We start from the raw sequence: 20,932 nt of genomic DNA, 5'->3' as shown, positions 1-20,932 counted from the left end.
AGCGAGAGAGAAACGGGGCGCAGGGCAGCAACGGGGCAACCACCAAGGGATTTGGTGTTTCCTAGGAGTTTCCCCTGCCCCTGTATTTATATGCAGAAGCCTGGGGTCGCAAGTTTGGGACGGGGCCTCCTCAAAGTCGGTTCAGATCACGAGTAGGAGTCCTCCTCGAACTCTTGTAAGCAATGCCAATGGCCCTATCGTCTCCAAAAATGTCAGGACTCCTTGTGTTCCTTGCTTGGATCCAAGGAAGCCCTTTAGGCCTCCTTTGGTTCATAGGATTGGAAAATCATAGGAAATGAGATGACATGCATCTCAAATCCTATGCATAGAAATAGAAAAGGAGATACCCTTTGATTCACACCATAGGATTTTTTCCATTGAGTCTAGGCTAATGTTTGTTTTCCTATGAAATGTGGAGGATAGGAAGAATTCCTCCATAGGAATAGGATTTCATTCTTACAAACCAAAGAGCTCTGAAGGAATTTTTCCTATAGAAATCCTATCCTATGAAAATCCTACAAAATTCCTCCAAACCAAAGGAGGCCTTAATTTGTGCACCGTCCTAAGGCCTTGTGGGCCTTGCCACTTGGCCTATCCAAGGCAGTTGCGCACCAGGAACCCTCTAGAATTATCTGGAAGGTTCGGGAACCTTCTGAACACCCCCGAAGTTTTCAGGACCCTTCCAGGACCTCCCAGAACCTTTTCGAGAACATCTGAAACACTCCTGGAACTATCTCAAACTCTTCGGTGCCCATTTTTTTCATTCTCCTTTCTCCTAGTATTCTAACAAACCACTAAACATTAAGTGTGTGACCCGTAGCTTCGGTAAAGTAACCTTCTGGTCCATGATCAATAAAGGAACTGTGGACATCCATATTACCCCTATACCCACAAGAAGGATTATCAAGTGAACCGTGATGGTGTGCTATTCCTTTCGCTTCACGATACTTTACAAAACCGATGAGTGATATAGCAGCATCTCCGTGACTCAACACATGATCACTACGCTAGTTTTCTCGCTATCAGTTTGTTCTCTTTTCTTGTTCGCGAGCTCGGGCATCCCCGTGAGCATGCCATGTTTTATCTGACAAGAAGATACTGGATACTGTGACACCGAGAGGGCCCTATTAATATCTCTCCATCGTCAGATGAGCAAATAGTCTCATGCTATCTAGTCCCTCATCATACTTTTCCGATGAACCTCCAAGATGCCGTTATGATCACCCTGTTGAGGTTGACGTTTGACGAACCTCAAAGTGTATCGTTGAGTATGGAGTGACTCGGTACTCTCATGGTCTAAGTAATTGTGCATCTATTAACATTCTCTGCGTTATAAACTATAAACTTGTTAGGATATAGGATCTCTTAGTGTAACACACAACTTGGATCAATTCATCAAAAGTTTTCTTCTAAGATCATGACATCAAAGTTGTCGACATCCTTTGTTACACTTAACTTATGCCCATGATGAGGAAAACATAAGCATCATGCAACACTTGAGCTAGTATTAGATGCGAGACCCGAAATCTATTTACTGTTTGTTATTCCACATGTGCATATGTGCTTTCCTCCGAGCCCCGTGGTTATTTCAAACTTGAGAACTGCTGCAGTTATAGCGTAGAACATAAATGTTAGTTACAAACATGAAAATAAATAATAATTTTTTATTGCCTCTTGGCATATTTCCAATAGTCCCTCACTTGCACTAGAATCAATAAACTAGTCAATGTTATTGCACTTTACACCTATGGCATACCAATGTAAAATATGCTTCGCTTGTGGTATAGACTTTGTCTAACGGATTTCAGATTCGTGTGTATCTTCACATATCCACGCGTCTTCATGCTTTCACAAATTTTACGATTTATGTGGTCTTTGCTTTGTATATATTTGAATCACTGGTAGGACCTTTGATTCCCTAGACCGAGCTAGGGAGTCACTATCCTCATTAGTATTCCAGTGGCACAAGCCATCTTGAAAACATTCCAAGTTCATAAATGAACTTATCTGATCCAACACCCTCCATTGGCGCTTCTCAAGTGACAATATATTAGCTTTTGTTACAGAATTCACCACAATAAGCCGTTTTGGAATAATTTCAACTCATTGCACCACCATTTCATGTATTACGCAACACCCTTAATTGAAATTGAAAATCGCTTGGATCACCGACAAAGACTACAACGATGTAACTTCTCATAATCCTACATCACTTATGTAACTACTTACAACGATATCTTCTTTATCTCTTTGTGCGAGAAACATGCCATTAGTCCTACTTTATTTACTTATAAACATTTTTACTGTTGTCCTATGTTCAATACCTTGATCACTTTAGTAACTTACTCACAACTTATTTAGAGTACTAGAAATATATGGTTGTTTTACATACCATGGACTACATGATTAATCCAAACAAAAGTGTGAGTGAAATCTCAATCATGTATCTTGCTCATCAATGTTTTAGGGCATCTAGTCTTGCTAAGACTTCTTTTCATATGACCTCAGCAAGAAACTCTTCTTGATGTTTTCCATGCCAAACCACATTTAGTATCTTGTCAATATAAATTTTGGCTTAGCCCTATTGGGCACTACTATCTACATAGATTACTATGCCTAATACCAAGGCTGTGTAGCCGAAATCTTTCCTTGAAAAGCTATTTTCAATGAAGTCCTAATCGTGTCAAGAAAAAAAATTATTTTCAATCAAGAATGTGTCATGCGCACAAAGTATTAGAAATATTTATTACACTCCCACTTAATTTCTTGTACACACAAGCATCTTCGCTTTCGTCGATGAAACCAAACTCTTTGACGATTTCATCAAAACAAAGATTTGAACTACATTATGCTCAGTTCAGTCCATTCTTGGACCTTTGAAGTTTAGCACACTTAGGCCCAGTTCGGTAGTCCGCCGGCTCCAACAAATACGAGGATCTGCGGAGCGGGTGTTTCCCCGCTCCTTTATTTTCAGCTGAAGCTACCCCCGCTCCGGGAGTGGAGTTCTGGAGTGGTGAGACTCCGAACAGGCCCTTACTAACATCCTCTGGATCGACAAAATACCTTGGAATATACCATATATATTTTCATTGTTATATTTCCATCTCATGAAAATCCTTGTTGGCGTCCATCTGTAATAAGTCATAGTTGAAATATGTGGTAATTGTAGTATAATCTGAACTAGCTTTAAGCAACGCTACAATGAGACAATCTTGCTATAGTCAACTCCTTGATTTTATCATTAATGTTGTGACACTCCAGTCTCCTCAATAGTTGCTCATGGAGCTTTCAACAACAAGTTTTTGCTTCAACCGTAGTCGATCTCACAGGTTAAATTTATGGTTAAACTTAGATCTCGAAAAACGCGGACACAGTACATTATGGAATGGAGGGAGTACTTAGTTCCATCGTCTCGACCGTCAATCTCCTATGCAACCGCCATAGTATCATGTCTCACGGGTTGTGGTAATTCGGTGGGACATATAATTACATAATGGTAGCATATCAGATTAGAAGGATCCTACGCGGCGTACAGAGCGAAGAGAAGTTACGGGACAGGATGCATGGGATACCGTTAATCCCTGACCCGGATGCTGGCTAAACCTGCAATTCTCTCTGATGTTCTTACCGATCTGCCTGCCCGTGACACCACAAATTTAACCCGCTGTCCCCCGGCCCTGCGTGTTTGTTTAAGCGCGTGCGCACGCCCTGTGATTAATGCCACTGTCTTATGATGACGACTGCATCCGCGCTTGCCATTAATGCTGTAAATACTCTCTCTCTCTCTCTCTTTCTGTGTCAAGTTGATCTGTCTCTCTTAATTGCGAGTCAGCCGGAACAGCAAGCGTGCATGCACGTCTACGTGTCAACGGCGGAGCTAGCTGGGGTTATTGTTGGTTTGGATCTATCCATTGATTGACATGATTAACTCAATCCATGTAGTACATCCGATTCAGTGCTGATTTAATTCGGAGGATCACGGAGCCACATGCCACCCCTGATTTCCCATTTACAGCGATCTCAGTGGCTGCTACTCGTTCCGATTGATTTGCTCTAGGTTAAGACATGACAACACATAGCCCAAGCCGCGGCAAAGTTAAGAGCAAGTACAATAAAGTGACATAAGCAGATTATATTCGATAGTTGGCTGTATTATTAACCATGATCTAAGTAGTAGTACTGTACGAGTATCTGTGCTGTTACTAGGGCATGAGTATGTACGCACGCCGGTCGATCTAGAGAGTTGGGAAATGAGTTTTACTGCAGGGTTGTTTGGTCGGACAACAGCGTACGTGTAGATAGCTACTCCATGCAGCATTATTGTCAACTTGGCATGCATATCCCTTGGCTCATGCTTGATGGATCGACGAGGGATTGGGCAATTAATGGCGAGCGTGCCCAACCCAGCCAGGGTTTCTCTCTCAACTAATCCGCGCACGTGGAGTTCATTAATGAGCGTGGGGCCAAGGACCAACCAACTAACCGCTCGAGTATACATATATACTCATAGTTTACCGATTTCGGCAGCCGGCCGGCCGGCCGGATGCAATGAGATCGATCGATTAACAGTGTCACCGAACTAGCTCTGTTCTAGGATCCTCCCGTGTAAGCATGTTGCACTCTCGACTCTGAAGAATAGGATTCTCGCATTGCCTGCCTGCTATGCCACCCCGAGGAGAGGACGATCGAGCCGACCGCCTGACAGTTAACTACCGCAGCGTGCGTGCGGGCCAACCGTTCTGTCTGCGCTGCGCATCACACTCTCAACCGTTCTATATTAAGCATAGCGTCCATTAAATTCGTCCAAATGATTGTTCTGCCCGCACACGTGCACGTACGTGTCTTTTAACTTCATCCGGCGAAAGGAAGGCGATACATAAGTTGGCTGTTGGGGGAGTGTGTGTAACTAGACTAGATCGATAATGCATGGGCGTACGTACGTGTTATACTTCCTTTTGAAAAAAAAAACGTACGTGTTCTACTTTGCACCACTGCTGCAGGAGTTCTTTGGCCGTGGGGCATTGGGCCTTGTGTGTTCTGTTGGAACTTGGATTCCTGTAGTGCATTTGCTAAGCTACGGGAAAATTTGGAACAGTCATAGAGGTGGTCCAGGGCAATATATAAGCCAATAATGGAGGGTGCAAGTACATTCCGTTTTCAAATTTGAAGAATCAAAGCATGCACGTAAATTTTGTATTTGTTGACAAAAGGCTCCCAACACGTTAACACGCCGAATCTGTACTTTTGGATAGGATTTAAAACTGGTACTGTACGTACCATGGCCTGGTTGGCAATATGAATTGCCACTTTCCCGAAGCGGCACCTGCATTCTCGTTTTCCAATTGTTTCGAGAGTACGGTTTGTACTTCGAGATACTCCATCGCACTGGCAGCTGAGTTGTCACCAATTTTAAGGGCATCTTCAACAGTTGTAAGATAGGAGTTGGTAAATTTGCCACCTAGGACAAAATGATAATGTGGCATGTATTAAATGTGAAAAGAGAGCAAAGTTGTATGTAGATTAACCAACAACCTTTGCACAAACTCTAAGATAAAATAGAGAGCAATCATATTTATTTTCTCACCATCTATTGAATAACTTACATACAACCCATTGAAGTAGTTGTATGTGAGCTTGTTGGTTGATGACATGAACATTTTATCAACAAAACTAACATACAACTTATTAGAGATGCCGTAAGTACTCCATCGCATTGCCCTAGCTAGAAGCCACTCTGTCCTGACTGATGGGATAGAAAAAAAATTGTTAGACCTATCGATGAGCTATGACTTAATTAGCTGATTAATTAAAGAGCGAGTGAGCATGGAAGCACCACAATAATTGACGCCTTGGAGGCAGCGAGTGAGATAAAGGTAGGATGGCAATTTAAAGGGAGTAACACTACACACGTTGTTGCGGAATCAGTTGCGTTATATTTTGATGAAGTTAACGTTTTGCTTGCATTCATCCACAAAAATATGGCCATGTGCCTCCTTCTGCGAATAAAGGCAAGATTTTTTTTTTGATATTTCTAGTTTTTTAACATGAAAAATACTCATATTCCTACAATACATTTTTACAGCTCTATTTTATATCAGTTGCAAAACCGACACGGATGTTTTTCACGTTCTTGGGATATAAATCTTTTTTTGCGAGAGAAATTTCCAATATATTCATCAATCATGGCAGTACAGAGAACACAAGAGGTAATAAAAATTACAACCAGGTCTATGGACCACCTAGCGACGACTACAAAGACTGGAGCGAGCCGAAGGCACGTCGCCGTCATCGCCCCTCCATCACCGGAGCCGGACAAACCTTGTTGTAGTAGACAGTCGGGAAGGCGTCGTGCTAAGGCCCCAAAGGACCAGCACACCAGAGCAGCAACCATCGCCAATGAAGAGAATTGTAGATCCGAAAGATCAAACCTGGAACCACGCAAACGAAGACGAATAAAAACTGGATCCAAATAGATCCACCGAAGACCGGCACCGACCGAATCCGATGGGATCCGACGGAGACATACCTCCACACATCCACCAACAACGCTATTCGCAACGTCGAGACGAGGATAGGACGTGGGAGACATTATTGCTACCGAGGGACGTCGCCGCCGCCACATAGCCCTAACCAAGACGTTCAACCTAGCAAAAATAAGAACGGGGACCCTCCCGCTGGCGGGGGGCCGAGATCCTCCACACCTCCACATGCCAAACGCCATTGGAGGCGGGGCGTATACGCGGCGACACCGACGGGAGGAGGAAGGAGACGTTTTCGCTGGTGATTTTGCAACCGTTAAGATTTCATAAAATTCGAGAAATGTAATCTTGGAATGATATAAGAAATGACAACAACTATATTTTTTCTTAAAAGATGATCATTCGTGAATGTGGCTAAAGATATAAAAGGTAATGTATTCATCTTGTCTTGTAAGAACATGAAAATGATTATGGTAATTGGTATGTAATAACTTTTTAAATCCTCTTTTAGGTTCTCACTTTAAAGTACTTCGAACAGCTAACAAATTGAAGACCCAGGATGCGAGACCATACTCAAAATCAGGTACGGTTTAGGATTAAGAATGTTAGAGAATTCAACAGGTTCAAGTATAGTTGGTTCTATACATATTTTTCTTCTGACGAATTGTGTTCAATCCATGCATTATGCAACTACTAGCTAGGGGTTGCATGTATCTGCCACCACTCTCCCTTTAGTCTTTCTCAAGTTAAAAAAACGTATGGAACTCCAAAGATCCAGAATCATTACTCAACTATAAGAGTAAACTTAGCAGGAAAAAAAATGCGTATGTGGAATCTAACACTTGGGCAAGCTGATAAGATTCTGTCGGCTTGCATGAAAAAAACGCACTCATATGTCCCGCCTGCGGTAACGCACAGGATCATTGAAATGCCGCTCATGATCGAGAGCTTTGGCAAAGTCAGCTACAGCTTCATTAGCTAGTGGGGCTAGCTTATTTGGGGCTCATTTAAGGCGATAGTAGGTGTACAATGCATGTAATTGGTCAACCTAATATTCTACTGGGATGATTTCTAATCTTTTGATGCCACAGCTGAACTGTTCGAAGAAGCGGCAGAATATAGAAGGAACGAAACTGAAATGTTTTCCTCTTGGATCGATCTTTATCAAAGGAAAAAAGAAATAATGTCGGCACAATTAATTTTGGCATAACTAGAAGCATGGGCTATCATCTACTCCTTCCGTTCCAAATTACTCGTCACAGAAATGGATGTATCTAGAACTAAAATACATCTAGATACATCCATACCTGCGACAAGTAATTCGGAACAGATGGAGTAATTGTGAATTAGTTTTGCTAGTTTTTGCATGATTGGTACGGAGATCAAGTACTCTCCTCGTAGTTGTGCATCCAGAGTTAATCGCAGATATTTTTTCGAAAAGGGGGTTGATCCCCGGCCTCTACATAGAAGGATGCATACAGTCATATTATTAATAAGCAAAAGGTTTAACATAAGCCTTCAGGTCTTAAAAATGAAAGAAAAAAAGCTCACAAAGAGCTAACAAAATAACAGGATAGCCACAATTGGCCGGCATAAAAAAGATAGGAAACACTAAATGCCTATTCTATTACATGACTGTCATCCAAACCGGTTTAAGATAGCCCGAGCTACCGTCTCCCATCGGATAGATCCAGTAACCATACGCTCCCTAGCCTCCGTCGGAGTGAGTAGCGGCCACATACGGATCAGTGATGTGGCTCGGAAAATAACCTGCAAGAAATGAATATTTGTTGTTCTGTTAAAAACCAAATCGTTTCTGCAGTTCCAGACTGCCCATAATAAAGCACATACTCCTACACGGATGTGTCTCACCATTTCGGAATCTATCCCGTCTAGCCACGTCCCAAATAACGTGTTGATAGTACTCGGAGGAGTAATGCTAAATGCTATGTGGACCGATCGCCACAAATATTTTGTCAAAGGGCAGTCAAGAAAAAGGTGTTTGATGGATTGACCACGATCACAGAAGCTACATCTTGTAGATCCTATTCAGTTGCGTTTTGCCAAATTATCCTTAGTTAATATGACTTGTTTATGGACAAACCATATAAACACTTTAATTTTCAAAGACACTTTGACTTTCCAAACATGTTTCAAACGAGGAATAGAGCTAGAGTCGATAACATCCAAATACATGGATTTAACCGAAAACTCTTCATTCTTAGTTAGTTTCCAGCGCAACTGATCGGGCTATTGAAATAGCTAAACATCCATCAATCTTCTCACAAGATGGAGCCAGACTTCTCAATGGTTTCCCGCTAGCGTCCCCCTAAATTGAATATTAAGAGGATTGGACTGTAATACTGTTGCAACGTAAGCGTCTCTTCGCTGAACAATATTATAAAGAGAAGGATATTGGAGTGCAAGGGGCATCTCCCCTAGCCATGTATCTTCCCAGAATCTCGTGGTAGTACCATTTCCAACTACAAACCTTGTCCTGTTGAAAAAGACTGATTTTACTCTCATCAGTCCTTTCCAAAAAGGCGAGTCAGCCGGCCTCACCGTCACCTGGGATAAGGTTTTGGATTGAAGGTACTTATTACGCAGAATCTGGTCCCATGTGGCATCCATCTCTACAGATAGCTTATACAGCCACTTGCTGAGAAGACATCTGTTCTTCACCTCTAAATTTTGAATGTCGAGGCCCCCTTGGTCTTTCGGCCTACAAATGATATCACATTTAGCGAGTCTGTACTTTCGTTTTAGTTCATCGCTCTGCCAGAAGAAGCGCGATCGATAGAAATCAAGACTTTTTCGGACTTCAACTGGTACCTCAAAAAGGGACAAGAGAAACATAGGCATACTCGTGAGAGCCGAGTTAATGAGAATTAGTCGGCCTTCGTATGACATAAGCTTGCCCTTCCAGCAACTTAGTTTTTTCTCAAATCTATACTCAATGCACTTCCATTCTTTGCTAGAAAGCTTGCGATGGTGGATTGGTATCCCCAAGTATGTGAAGGGTAAGACCCCAATTCGCACCCGAACAATTGTTTCTATCATGTCACATAAATACAAATCTAGTTTCGACATTGGGCTTGAAATTGCCATGTGCTTTCGAAGAATTTGCCATAGAAAACGTTCACAATTACGAAGCCCCACAACGAACGTTCGCTCGCTATTGGGGTTCTATTTAATTAACTGTAGAAAGAATATGAACCTAAATTTTACAAAAAAACTTAGTATTAACAAAATGTTAAACCTCTCTCGCTCTACATCACTGCATCAGATCAAGTACATATACATAACCCAGCCTAGTTCCCTAGTAAAAGGGTACAAATTGGCGAGAGTAAACAAGAGGATGTACGTTTGCATATGCCGGGTGCAGACGTTTGGTTTCTGGGTGTATATACACCCAGGAATTGGAAAAATATTTAGTACTCTCTCCGTAAATTAATATAAGAGCATTTAGATCATTAAAGCCCTTCGTAGACTAAATAAGAGCATTCAGATCACTACTTTAGTGATCTAAACACCCTTATATTACTTTACAGAGGGAGTAATTACAAAAAAAGTCAAAAAAGTTTAGAAACATTTTTGAATAAACTTCACTTTCTTATACACGCGTATGTAATTTTTCATCGACCAAAACCCACCTTGACTTCTGGGCAAAAAGAAACTAAAATTATTGGTATATACTCACACTATTGGGTACATGACACTATTCACACTATTTTGACCAATTTTTTTGTTTTTTCGCCCCGAAGTCAATGCAGGGTTTTGGTTGACGGAAAATTACATACTAGTGCTAAAGGAACTTAAGATTATTAAAAATCTGAACTTTTTATGTTTATTTTTTTCTTCTAATTTCTGAGTGTATATATACCCAGGAAAGGGGTATTTCCCTGCATATGTCTCCTTATTTATCTTCGAACGAGGTGGTTCGTTGTTGATTAATCTCTACCATATCCTTATACGTTTGTCGCGGAGGCTGAGCCAAAGCAGTTTCTCCTTTCTAGCTAGACTAGTTCAGTTCAATTCAGTTGCCCCTCTGCGACGACAAGATGGCGTCCAGCGCCTCCTTCACCTGGGAGATCTCCGGCGCCGTTCCCCCTTGCGCCGGCCAGAACTCGTCCGTCGCCAGCACCTTGACTTGCAGCTGCAGGAACTGGACGTAGCTGAATGCCTTCTCGAGCATGGTGACCATGTCGACCTTGGTGCCGTTGGGCACCAGCTCCTGCAGTGTCCGGAGCCGTTCGCTGATCTTCTCCCGCCGGTTCTGCAACACGGAATGGTACATTCACCGTTCAGATCCTCCGAAATCCCCAAGGTAACGCAATGAATTCGAGCAGTAGAAAGAAGTGCCGTTTCGGTACCGAATTTACCTTTGCGGTGAGGCTTTGCGGCCTTGGGCGAGGTGGTGGTGGGCGCCGCCGGCTTCGCCTTGCTCGTCTTCCTGCTCGCACCGCACCGCTTCTTGGTGGCCCGCTGCTCCGCGTCCTGGTCCTGAACGCGCGCCGCGTACGATCGCTTCGATGAACAGCGCGCCTGCCCCGCGGCATCGGGCGAGCCGTTGGACGTGCTCGGGAACAGGAGCCCGAACGGCCGGCACGCGCCACCGGAGCTCTGCGTCAGGCTGAAGCAGCCTGTGGCCGGGTCGAACCCTATGGTAGACGCTGGCCCCGCGTGCTGGTCCTCGTCCATGGCGTCCATCCACGCCTCCTCCTCCGCGATAGCCTGGACCGCGTGGCCCCGCGCGGCGCGGTCGAACGCGAGCACGGACGCCCCCGCGCCCGCCCAGCTCGCGCTCTCCGGCGCGTAGGCGCTCTCGGCGCCGGCTGGCTCGTCGTGGGCGTACGCATAGCCCCCGAAATGCGCCGCCGCTTCCAGGCCTCCAAGCAGCACGTCGTGGCCACCGTAGCCGAGCGCGTCGAACACGGAGGCCTCGGCGTCGAAGCCGCCGTCGCACATCACCATCCGCTCCCGCACTAACGCCATGATCACGATCACGTAGCGCTACCTACCTAGTAGTTTCTGAACCAAGATAGTGTCTCACTATATAGGCTCCGTGCTGTGCTCCCACGGTGGTTGGCAAGCGGCGGCGAGTTGTGTGCTGCCTTCACGCCATGCGCCGGCTATATATATACATGCGGCGGCGCACCGGCCCGGGCCACGCCGGGCACATGGGTGGGCGGGCATAAAGAAGCCGGTACAACAAACAAAACACCGTGCGTGGAGAGGATTATACGAAGTACATCTGCATTAAATGCTGGAGCTAGATAGGTGATGGAGCTGCCGATCCTTGCCGTTCTCTGTCCCTCTTCCCTGTGCCAGGAGGCCCAAGAACAAATACCGGATCTCGGGCTATCGGGTTTGTCCACTCGGTGGAGCCGCAGAAGGAATGCATGAAGGAAGCGAGGTTGTGCGGATCCAGCTGAAATTGAAGAAGAGGCATGGCGACCCGTTTGGGTTGCGGGGAGGCAGGGAGCAGAAGGCGCGGCGGAGGCGACGGGCTCTCCCACGCGCTGCAGATCCCCGACCCTCTCTTCTCATGTGACCGCATATGCTGATTTGCCTTGCCCTCTCTTTATTTGGCCATGCAACGCAAATGGGTTTTCTACATTTCCTACTCGTACAACGTACCAATGCTTATACTATCCTGCTTTACGCATTCTTTTCTTTCAAAGGACACGTAGAGCCGCGAACCAACCTGTAGTTGAATAATTAAGAGAACAATGGTATTCTCAGCCCATCAGGATTCAAATCCTGATACTCATATTTATCCTGAATTTATTTCTGAAATTCCGACGATGCTTTTCAGTGAAAGAAGACGTTTTCATTGACTACGAGACACCTATAATGACTTCGTAAAATTGCAAGATAATACGTCAGCTCAGTCTCTCGGAGGTATTCATAAAAATAGGATGTGCATATATGCATTCATAGGGATGAGTGCATGCGCGTATGTATGAGCGCTTGCCTCTGTACTGTGTTTCAAAAAAAGGAACACATAGAGCCTTTGCTAGTAGCTCCTTGAAGTGTGATGAAAAATATTGTAGAAGCAATGCATCCGTGTCAATAAGATATTAACATTCATCTTATTTGCATTGCCCTCTCTTTATTGTGGCCATGCGAAGCAAATGAATTTATTACATACAATATACTAATGCCTTGATATCTTTCTAAGTTCATTCTTTTCTTTTAAGAACACGTAGAGCCTTTGCTAGTCCTTCGTTCTTTCAAGTGAGAAAAGATTGTGGAAGCGGTGCATCGGTGTCACGAAGTTATCAACAATCATCTTTTGCTTTTTTACATGCAATTTTTTTTAACCTTTTTGACCTTTTATTGATATTTTTCTTACACCGTTATCAAGTATAACTTGTCGTCAATAGATACGTGTCTAGTATTTAATCGAAAATGTATACTAATACATTTTCAATGTATCTATAATTTTTGCTTTTTTCATGATGTTACATTATTAATCTTGGATGTTTTATATTCATTTTATAGCAACTTTATATCATTTTTTAGACTAAACTATTGACATAGTGCCCAGTGTAACTTGCTGTTTTTTTGCTTATTTTTTACTTTGCAGAATATCCCTATCAAACGGAGTCCAAACGCAGCAAAAAGATTTGGAGATTTTTTTGAGCAGAAGACACCTTGGGAGCCAAGAAAGCACCTAGGAGGAGGCCGCGGGGACAACAAGACACCAGGACGTGCCAGGAGGCCCAGGTGCGTCCTGGTGGATTGTGGGGCCCACAGGGGTCTCCTGCATCGTCTCTTTACCCTATAAATTCCCAAATGTTTTAGAAACCCTAGGGGAGTCGACGAAACACAATTTTTTCGTCGACGCAAATTCTAGAACCACGAGATCCAATCTAGAGCCCTATTCCGGCACTCTGCCGGAGCGGAACACGTTCACAGAGGGGTTCATCATCCTCATTGGTCCCTCTTTGATGATGCGTGAGTAGTTCACCATAGACCTATGGGTCTGTAGGCAATAGCTAGATGACTTCTTCTCTCTTTTTGATTCTCAATACAATGGTGTCTTGGGATCTATTTGATGTAATGACTTTTTGCGATGTGTTTGTTGGGATCCGATGAAGTTTGAGTTTATGATCAGATTTTTATCCATGAATATTATTTGAGTCTTCTTTGATCTCTTATATGCATGATTATTTATAGCCTCATATTTCTTCTCCGAATCTTTGGTTTAGTTAGGCCAACTATTTTAATTTTTCTTGCGAAGGGAAGAGGTGCGGTGGGTTCGATCTTGCGGTGTCCTCTCCCACTGACAGAAGGGGCAGCGAGACACGCATGTATCGTTTCTATTAAGGATAACAAGATGGGGCATATTCATACATGAATAGATCCTGTCCACATCATGTCATCGTTCTTATTGCATTACTCCGTTTCTCCTTAAACTTAATACACTAGATGCATGCTGGATAACGGTCGATGTGTGGAGTAATAGTAGTAGATGCAGGCAGGAGTTGGTCTACTAATCTTGGACGTGATGCCTATATATTGATCATCGCCTTGGATATCGTCATAATTATTTGTTCTTCTATCAGTTGCCCAACAGTAATTTGTTTACCCACCGTGTGTTATTTCTCGAGAGAAGCTAGTAATGAAATCTACGGGCCTCGGGCATATCTTTTATCATATTTGCTTTCTGATCTATCTTTTGCCATATTTATTTTCAGATCTATATTTCCAAAAACCCAAAAATACCTTGCAGCACTTTTTATTTATTTATTTATTTTACGTTTTATCGAGATCTATTTATCCAATCTACCACCAAACATTTTATCTTATTACCGAGGAGGGATTGACAACCCCTCTTATGCGTCGGGTTGCAAGTATTTATTCTTTGTGTGCAGTACCGTTTACATATATTGCTTGGTTCTCCTACTGGATTTATACCTTGGTTTCATAACTAAGGAAAATACTTACCATAGTTGTGCTGCATCATCCCTTCCTCTTTGGAGAAATACAGACGCATTGTCAAGCCGCTTCAAAAGGAATTTCTGACGACGTTGTTGGGGTGGATCAAGTCAAGGTTGTCTCCTGTCAACTTGCCAATCTTTGGCACCAGGGAGACATCATCAACATCTATCAGGTTCCTAATCACAAATTTCATCTCTTTGCAATTTACATTATTTGTCATTTACCTCTTGTTTTCATCTCCCCCATTTCGCAAAAATTTGCCTTTTTATTCGCCCTCTTTTTCGTTCGCCGTTTTATCGCCAGATCTATCTTTTTGCTTGCTTTTTTTGGCATAGTTACAATGTCTCAAGAAAATACTAAATTGTGTGATTTTTCCAATACCAATAATAATGATTTTATTAGCACTCCGATTGCTCCTCCCGCCACTAGTACGGAATCTTGTGATATTAATGCCACTTTGTTGAATCTTGTTATGAAAGATCAATTTTTGTGTATTCCTAATGAGGATGCCGCGTCCCATCTAAACACATTCATAGAATTTTGTGATATGCAAAAGATGTGAACAATGATATTGTCAAGTTGAAATTGTTGGGGAGCGCAGTATTTCAAAAAAATTCCTACGATCACGCAAGATCTATCTAGGAGATGCATAGCAACAAGAGGGGAGAGTGTGTTTAAGTAACCTCGTAGACCGAAAGAGGAAGCATTAAGAAATGCGGTTGATGTAGTCGAACGTCTTCGCGATCCAACCGATCAAGTACCAAACGCACGACACCTCCGCAATCTGCACACGTTCAGCTCGGTGACGTCCCTCGTACGCTTGATCCAGTTGAGGCCGAGGGAGAGTTTCGTCAGCAGGACAACGTGTTGACGGTGATGATGAAGTTACCGGCACAGGGCTTCGCCTAAGCACTAGGACGATATGACCAAGATGTGTATCCGTGGAGGGGGCCACCGCACACGGCTAAAACAATTGTCAATTTGTGTGTCTATGGGGTGCCCCCTCCCCCGTATATAAAGGAGGGGAGGATGGGGCCGGCTGGCCCTCATGGTGCGCCCCCAAGGGGGGATTCCTACTCCTACTAGGACTAGGTTTCCCCCCTTTCCTAGTCCTAATGGGAGGGGGAAGGAAGGGGAAGAGGAGAAGAAGGAAAGGGGGGTCGGCCCCCCTCCCATTTCGGATTGGGCTTGGGGGGGCGCCCCCACCTCTTAGCCGCCTCCTCTCTCTTCCACTAAAGCCCATGTAGGCCCATTAAGCCCCCGGGGGGGTTCCAGTAACCCCCCGGTACTCCGTTATATGCCCGAATTCAACCGAAACCATTCCGGTGTCCAAACATAACCTTCCAATATATCAATCTTGATGTCTCGACCATTTCGAGACTCCTCGTCATGTCCGTGATCACATCCGGGACTCCGAACTACCTTCGGTACATCAAAGCACATAAACTCATAATACCGATCATCATCGAACGTTGAGCATGCGGACCCTACGGGTTCGAGAACTATGTAGACATGACCGAGACTCATCTCTGGTCAATAACCAATAGCGGAACCTGGATGCTCATATTGGTTCCTACATATTCTACGAAGATCTTTATCGGTCAAACTGCATAACAATATACGATGTTCCCTTTGTCATCGGTATGTTACTTGCCCGAGATTCGATCGTCAGTATCATCATACCTAGTTCAATCTCGTTACCGGCAAGTCTCTATACTCGTTCCGTAGTGCAACATCCCGTAACTAACTCATTAGTCACATTGCTTGCAATGCTTATAGTGATGTGCATTACCGAGAGGGCCCAGAGATACCTCTCCGACAATCGGAGTGACAAATCCTAATCTCGATCCATGCCAACTCAACAAACACCACCGGAGACACCTGTAGAGCATCTTTATAATCACCCAGTTACGTTGTGGCATTTGATAGCACACTAAGTGTTCCTCCGGTATTCGTGAGTTGCATAATCTCATAGTCATAGGAACATGTATAAGTTATGGAGAAAGCAATAGCAATAAACTAAACGATCATAGTGCTAAGCTAACGGATGCGTCAAGTCAATCACATCATTCTCTAATGATGTGATCCCATTCATCAAATGACAACTCATGTCTATGGCTAGGAAACTTAACCATCTTTGATTAACGAGCTAGTCAAGCAGAGGCATACTAGTGACACTCTGTTTGTCTATGTATTCACACATGTACTAAGTTTCCGGTTAATACAATTCTAGCATGAATAATAAACATTTATCATGATATAAGGAAATATAAATAACAACTTTATTATTGCCTCTAGGGCATATTTCCTTCAGTCTCCCACTTACACTAGAGTCAATAATCTAGATTACATTGTAATTATTCTAACACCCATGGAGTCTTGGTGCTGTTCATGTTTTGCTCGTGAGAGAGGCTTAGTCAACGGGTCTGCAACATTCAGATCCGCATGTATCTTGCAAATCTCCATGTCTCTCTCCTTGACTTGATCGTGGATGGAATTGAAGCGTCTCTTGATGTGCTTGGTTCTCTTGTGAAATCTGGATTCCTTTGCCAAGGCAATTGGATTAGTATTGTCACAAAAGATTTTCATTGGACCCGATGCACTAGGTATGACACCTAGATCGAATATGAACTCCTTCATTCAGACCCCTTCATTTGCTGCTTTCGAAGCAGCTATGTATTCCGCTTCACATGTAGATCCCGCCATGACGCTTTGCTTAGAACTGCACCAACTAACAGCTCCACCATTCAATAAAAATATGTATCCGGTTAGTGACTTAGAGTCATCCGGATCAGCGTCAAAGCTTGCATCAACGTAACCGTTTATGACGAGCTCTTTGTCACCTCCATAAACGAGAAACATATCCTCAGTCCTTTTCAGGTATTTCAGGATATTCTTGACCGCTGTCCAGTGATCCACTCCTGGATTACTTTGGTACCTGTCGGGGATATACCCCGCGGTATGATCCGGCCGGAGTTATAACCCGGCTGGGACTTGGTAAACCGGCAGGTGGTAAATCGGCTGGTTTAAGTTAGACGGTAAACCGGCAGGTTGTTAAACTGGCTGACAGTTAAGTCAGACAGGTAAAACAGGCAGTTAACCCAGACGGTAAACCTGCCGGTTGTTAATCCGGCTGACAGTTAAGACAGGAGTTAAGTCAGATGATAACTCAGCAGGCATTCTTAAATCGGCAGACCATCTTAAACCGGCACCAGTTAACTCCCGGCAGGCAGTGGTAACTGCGTTGCCAGGAGTTATGAAGCCTGAGACATTATGAAGCCCGAGACGTTATGAAGCCCAAGATGTTAAGAAGCCCAAGAATAAAAGTCATAATAGTTAAGTCTTAAGTCCGAGTTGGACTCTACATGTAACCCGCCCCTTCAACATATATAAGGAGGGGCAGGGCTTCCCAAGAGGGACAAGTAAGGAGAAACAATCTTAAAGGGTTAGGGTAAATGGGAGAGCCGGTTTACGGCGACTTTCTCATGATCATAATGAGAGATAGCCTCAAACAACACGTAGGGTTGTTACTGGATGATGTTTCCCGGGGTCCGAAGCTGTCTAAATCCTTGTCTTGTGTTGCGTCTCTCGATTCCGCTCAACCCCTCTCAAGCTACCATGTAGATGCGTTGGCCTCACGACTAAGTCCTTTCACGAGGACATCTGCCGTGACAATTCCATGATAGTTGGCGCCCACCGTGGGGCTCGCGCACGATGATGTTGAGTTCTTGGAGGGATTTCTTCCAGGGATCGGGAAGTATGCAATTTTCCGGATGAGCTGATTTGAAAGGACTTGCATCAACTTTAAAGGTCACCAGTTCAGATTTAGGATCTATAAGAATTTAAAAGGTTCAAAAAAATTAGGGTTACAACTTGTCTGTCGCCCTTATCCGACGGTCTGTCGAAGCCAACAGAAGATTTATCCACCATAGCGATCTGAAGCCATATCAATGTTTGGAACACTACCTAGGTCGAGACTGACAAGAGCAAAACTGTACAAGTCATCCGAGGCTACAGCCTAATCCGCCGCGTTATACTACTGCTCCCAGGCCGTGGGAATCTGTGACACTCCAAAGATTTTAATTTGGTTTTCATCAAAAACTTTGTTGGATTTTAAAAGAGGGCATTTAAAATTTCTTTTTCAGAAATCCTTCCTCTTAAAAACTTCCTTTCCTTTGGCAAGGATTTTCTTTTCCCTTTCAAATTTGGTGTTGAATTTTTGGAAGCTTTTCCTTCTGGTTGTTACCCTCTCAAACTTATTTATTTTCATTTTAAAAAAAGAAACCCTAGGAGTTTTGGGACTTTTTCTTTTTGAAACCACCCATGGTTTTACCATGTCTCCTATAGTGAATCTTCTCAAAACCCCTCCCTCCACCTTTGAGAAATTTAAATCCTCTGTCTCAACAAGTCCAAACAAGTTTTGGATTTTATTTCAATTATTTTATCTCCCAAAACATTTCTGCCAATTATTTTGAGCCTAAGTGATTTTCAAAGCAAGTACCACTTTGCCTTTGAGTTTTTATCCCAAACCAACTTCCCTGGATTGTCTTTAGTACCCACAACCTAGAACCATCTTGATCCACTCTTCTTCTTTTCAAATATTTCAAATTTCACTCACTGCAAGTTTGGACCAGATTTGACAAATTTGATGAAATTCATATCTACACTCCTCCAAAAATTCCACCAAAAATCATGCAGCCTACTAGAGCAATGAGAAGCCACTCCACCAAATTTCAGCTCAAGGAAACATCCCTAGATGCCAAAAGCATTCTGTCGAACACCTGAGCTGCACTGTTCTTTGCATTTTCAGTAAAGTTCAGTAAAATTCAGTTTTACAGTGTCGTTTTCTTCAGAGTTCAGTCACAAGCTCATAGTGCGCTTGGCTCGATGCTCGCAGCCCCTCCCTCTTGTCCGGAGCTTCACACGCGTGCGTGGAGCCTTCCTGGCGTCGGTGGCGCGCTGGCCCGCCCTCGCCGGCGTCTTCTGCGGCGTCGGGACCTCCCGTGGCGGCCGACAGAAGGCACACCACGGCAGAACGCCGTTCAGCGCCGCCCAAAGCCCCCTGGCTCTCCGCGTGGCCTCATGCATGCCAGCGCACGCCCGTGGCACCATCACCGTGGCCCGGCAAGCATGGAACGTGCTCCCTGCCGCCGACGGGCCGCGCCACCCCCGTTCCGTCGAGCTCGACCAAAACACCCAAACCCCGGCCAGTTTAGCACCTAAACGGACCCATTGAACCCCCACGACGGCGCTCGACCCCTAATCCTCCCCGACCAATGCCCTGCGCCGCCGTAAGCTTCGCCGGAGAACCCCGTTCTCGGCCACCGCCTCGAATCGCCTATAAAAAGGAACCCGAGCTCGCCCTCGAGCACGCACCTTCACTGCACCTCCCCAGGACCCTGCCAAGCCACCAGGAGGACCTCGAGGAGGTCTCCTTCCCCAACTCTGGCCGCCTTGCTCCGCCTCGGCCTCCAGCTTGATTCACTCCGGTGAGGCCATCTCCGGCGCCCAAACCTCGTCCGTAGCCCTCTCTCACACCCAGTACTCTAACCCCCTCATCAATTTGGCCTTTGCAGTCCTCTCCGACGAGCTCCATCCACGCCCGAACCACCGTCCGCCGGAGTTGAGACCGCCGTCGACGTGGTGCTCCCCGGCGACCAACACCACCACCCACCGTTGCGGAAGGACACGGTGAGCACGTTGGTAACCTCCGATCCCCTTACCTCGCCGTGGATCGCCGCCGGCGACCACCGCAGCCCTCGGGCGCCGACGAGCCTCGTCCCTCCCATTTGAAAGTTTAAACATGACAAGTGGGACCCGCTGTCAGCCTCTCTGTCCTTTCTAAACGAAGCGTTTTCTGAAAACGCCTTCTGCCAAATGCGCTTTCCCTTTGGGCTGGCGTAGTTTCTGCCGAAGCGTTTTCTGTTTTTATAAACTAGCCCCTGGAAACTTTCTGTTTCATTACAAATGAGTCCCTGGATTAAAACCCTTATAACTTTTTAACAGAAAGGAATTTTTGAGTGATTCTTTTTCTGTCCTCTTCAGAATTGTGTCTAGTTTTTTATCAGATTTATTTGAAAAATATTTGGAATACTTTTTGTGCACCCCTTGGTATTTACGATAGCGCATATATTTTCTTTATACCGTAGATACCGAAGGAGGTGACGGAGCCGCGAACTTCACCGAGCTAGGCTCCGACTACTCTGCACCAGGCAAGCATGTTTGAACTTTTGATATGATGAGTGTCTTGGCATGTTTTGCATTTAGTTAGTTTCATGGTGTTGGAAATATGCCCTAGAGGCAATAATAAAAGCATTATTATTATATTTCCTTGTTCATGATAATTGTCTTTATTCATGCTATAATTGTGTTATCCGGAAATCGTAATACATGTGTGAATAACAGACACCAACGTGTCCCTAGTGAGCCTCTAGTTGACTAGCTCGCTGATCAACAGATAGTCATGGTTTCCTGACTATGGACACTGGATGTCATTGATAACG

General features: G+C 44.4%; 1 pseudogene; it reads right to left on the bottom strand.

Moving 5' to 3' along the window:
- Positions 1-10,032: 10,032 nt before the first annotated feature.
- Positions 10,033-11,557, bottom strand: LOC119319515 (annotated as a pseudogene).
- Between the last annotated feature and the right edge of the window lie 9,375 nt (positions 11,558-20,932).

This window comes from Triticum dicoccoides, chromosome 6A, assembly GCF_002162155.2.
Source record: "Triticum dicoccoides isolate Atlit2015 ecotype Zavitan chromosome 6A, WEW_v2.0, whole genome shotgun sequence".
In the NCBI taxonomy this organism is placed as follows: Eukaryota; Viridiplantae; Streptophyta; class Magnoliopsida; order Poales; family Poaceae; genus Triticum; species Triticum dicoccoides.
Note: the sequence above shows the minus strand (reverse complement) of the source record. Positions and strands in the feature narration are given on the sequence as shown.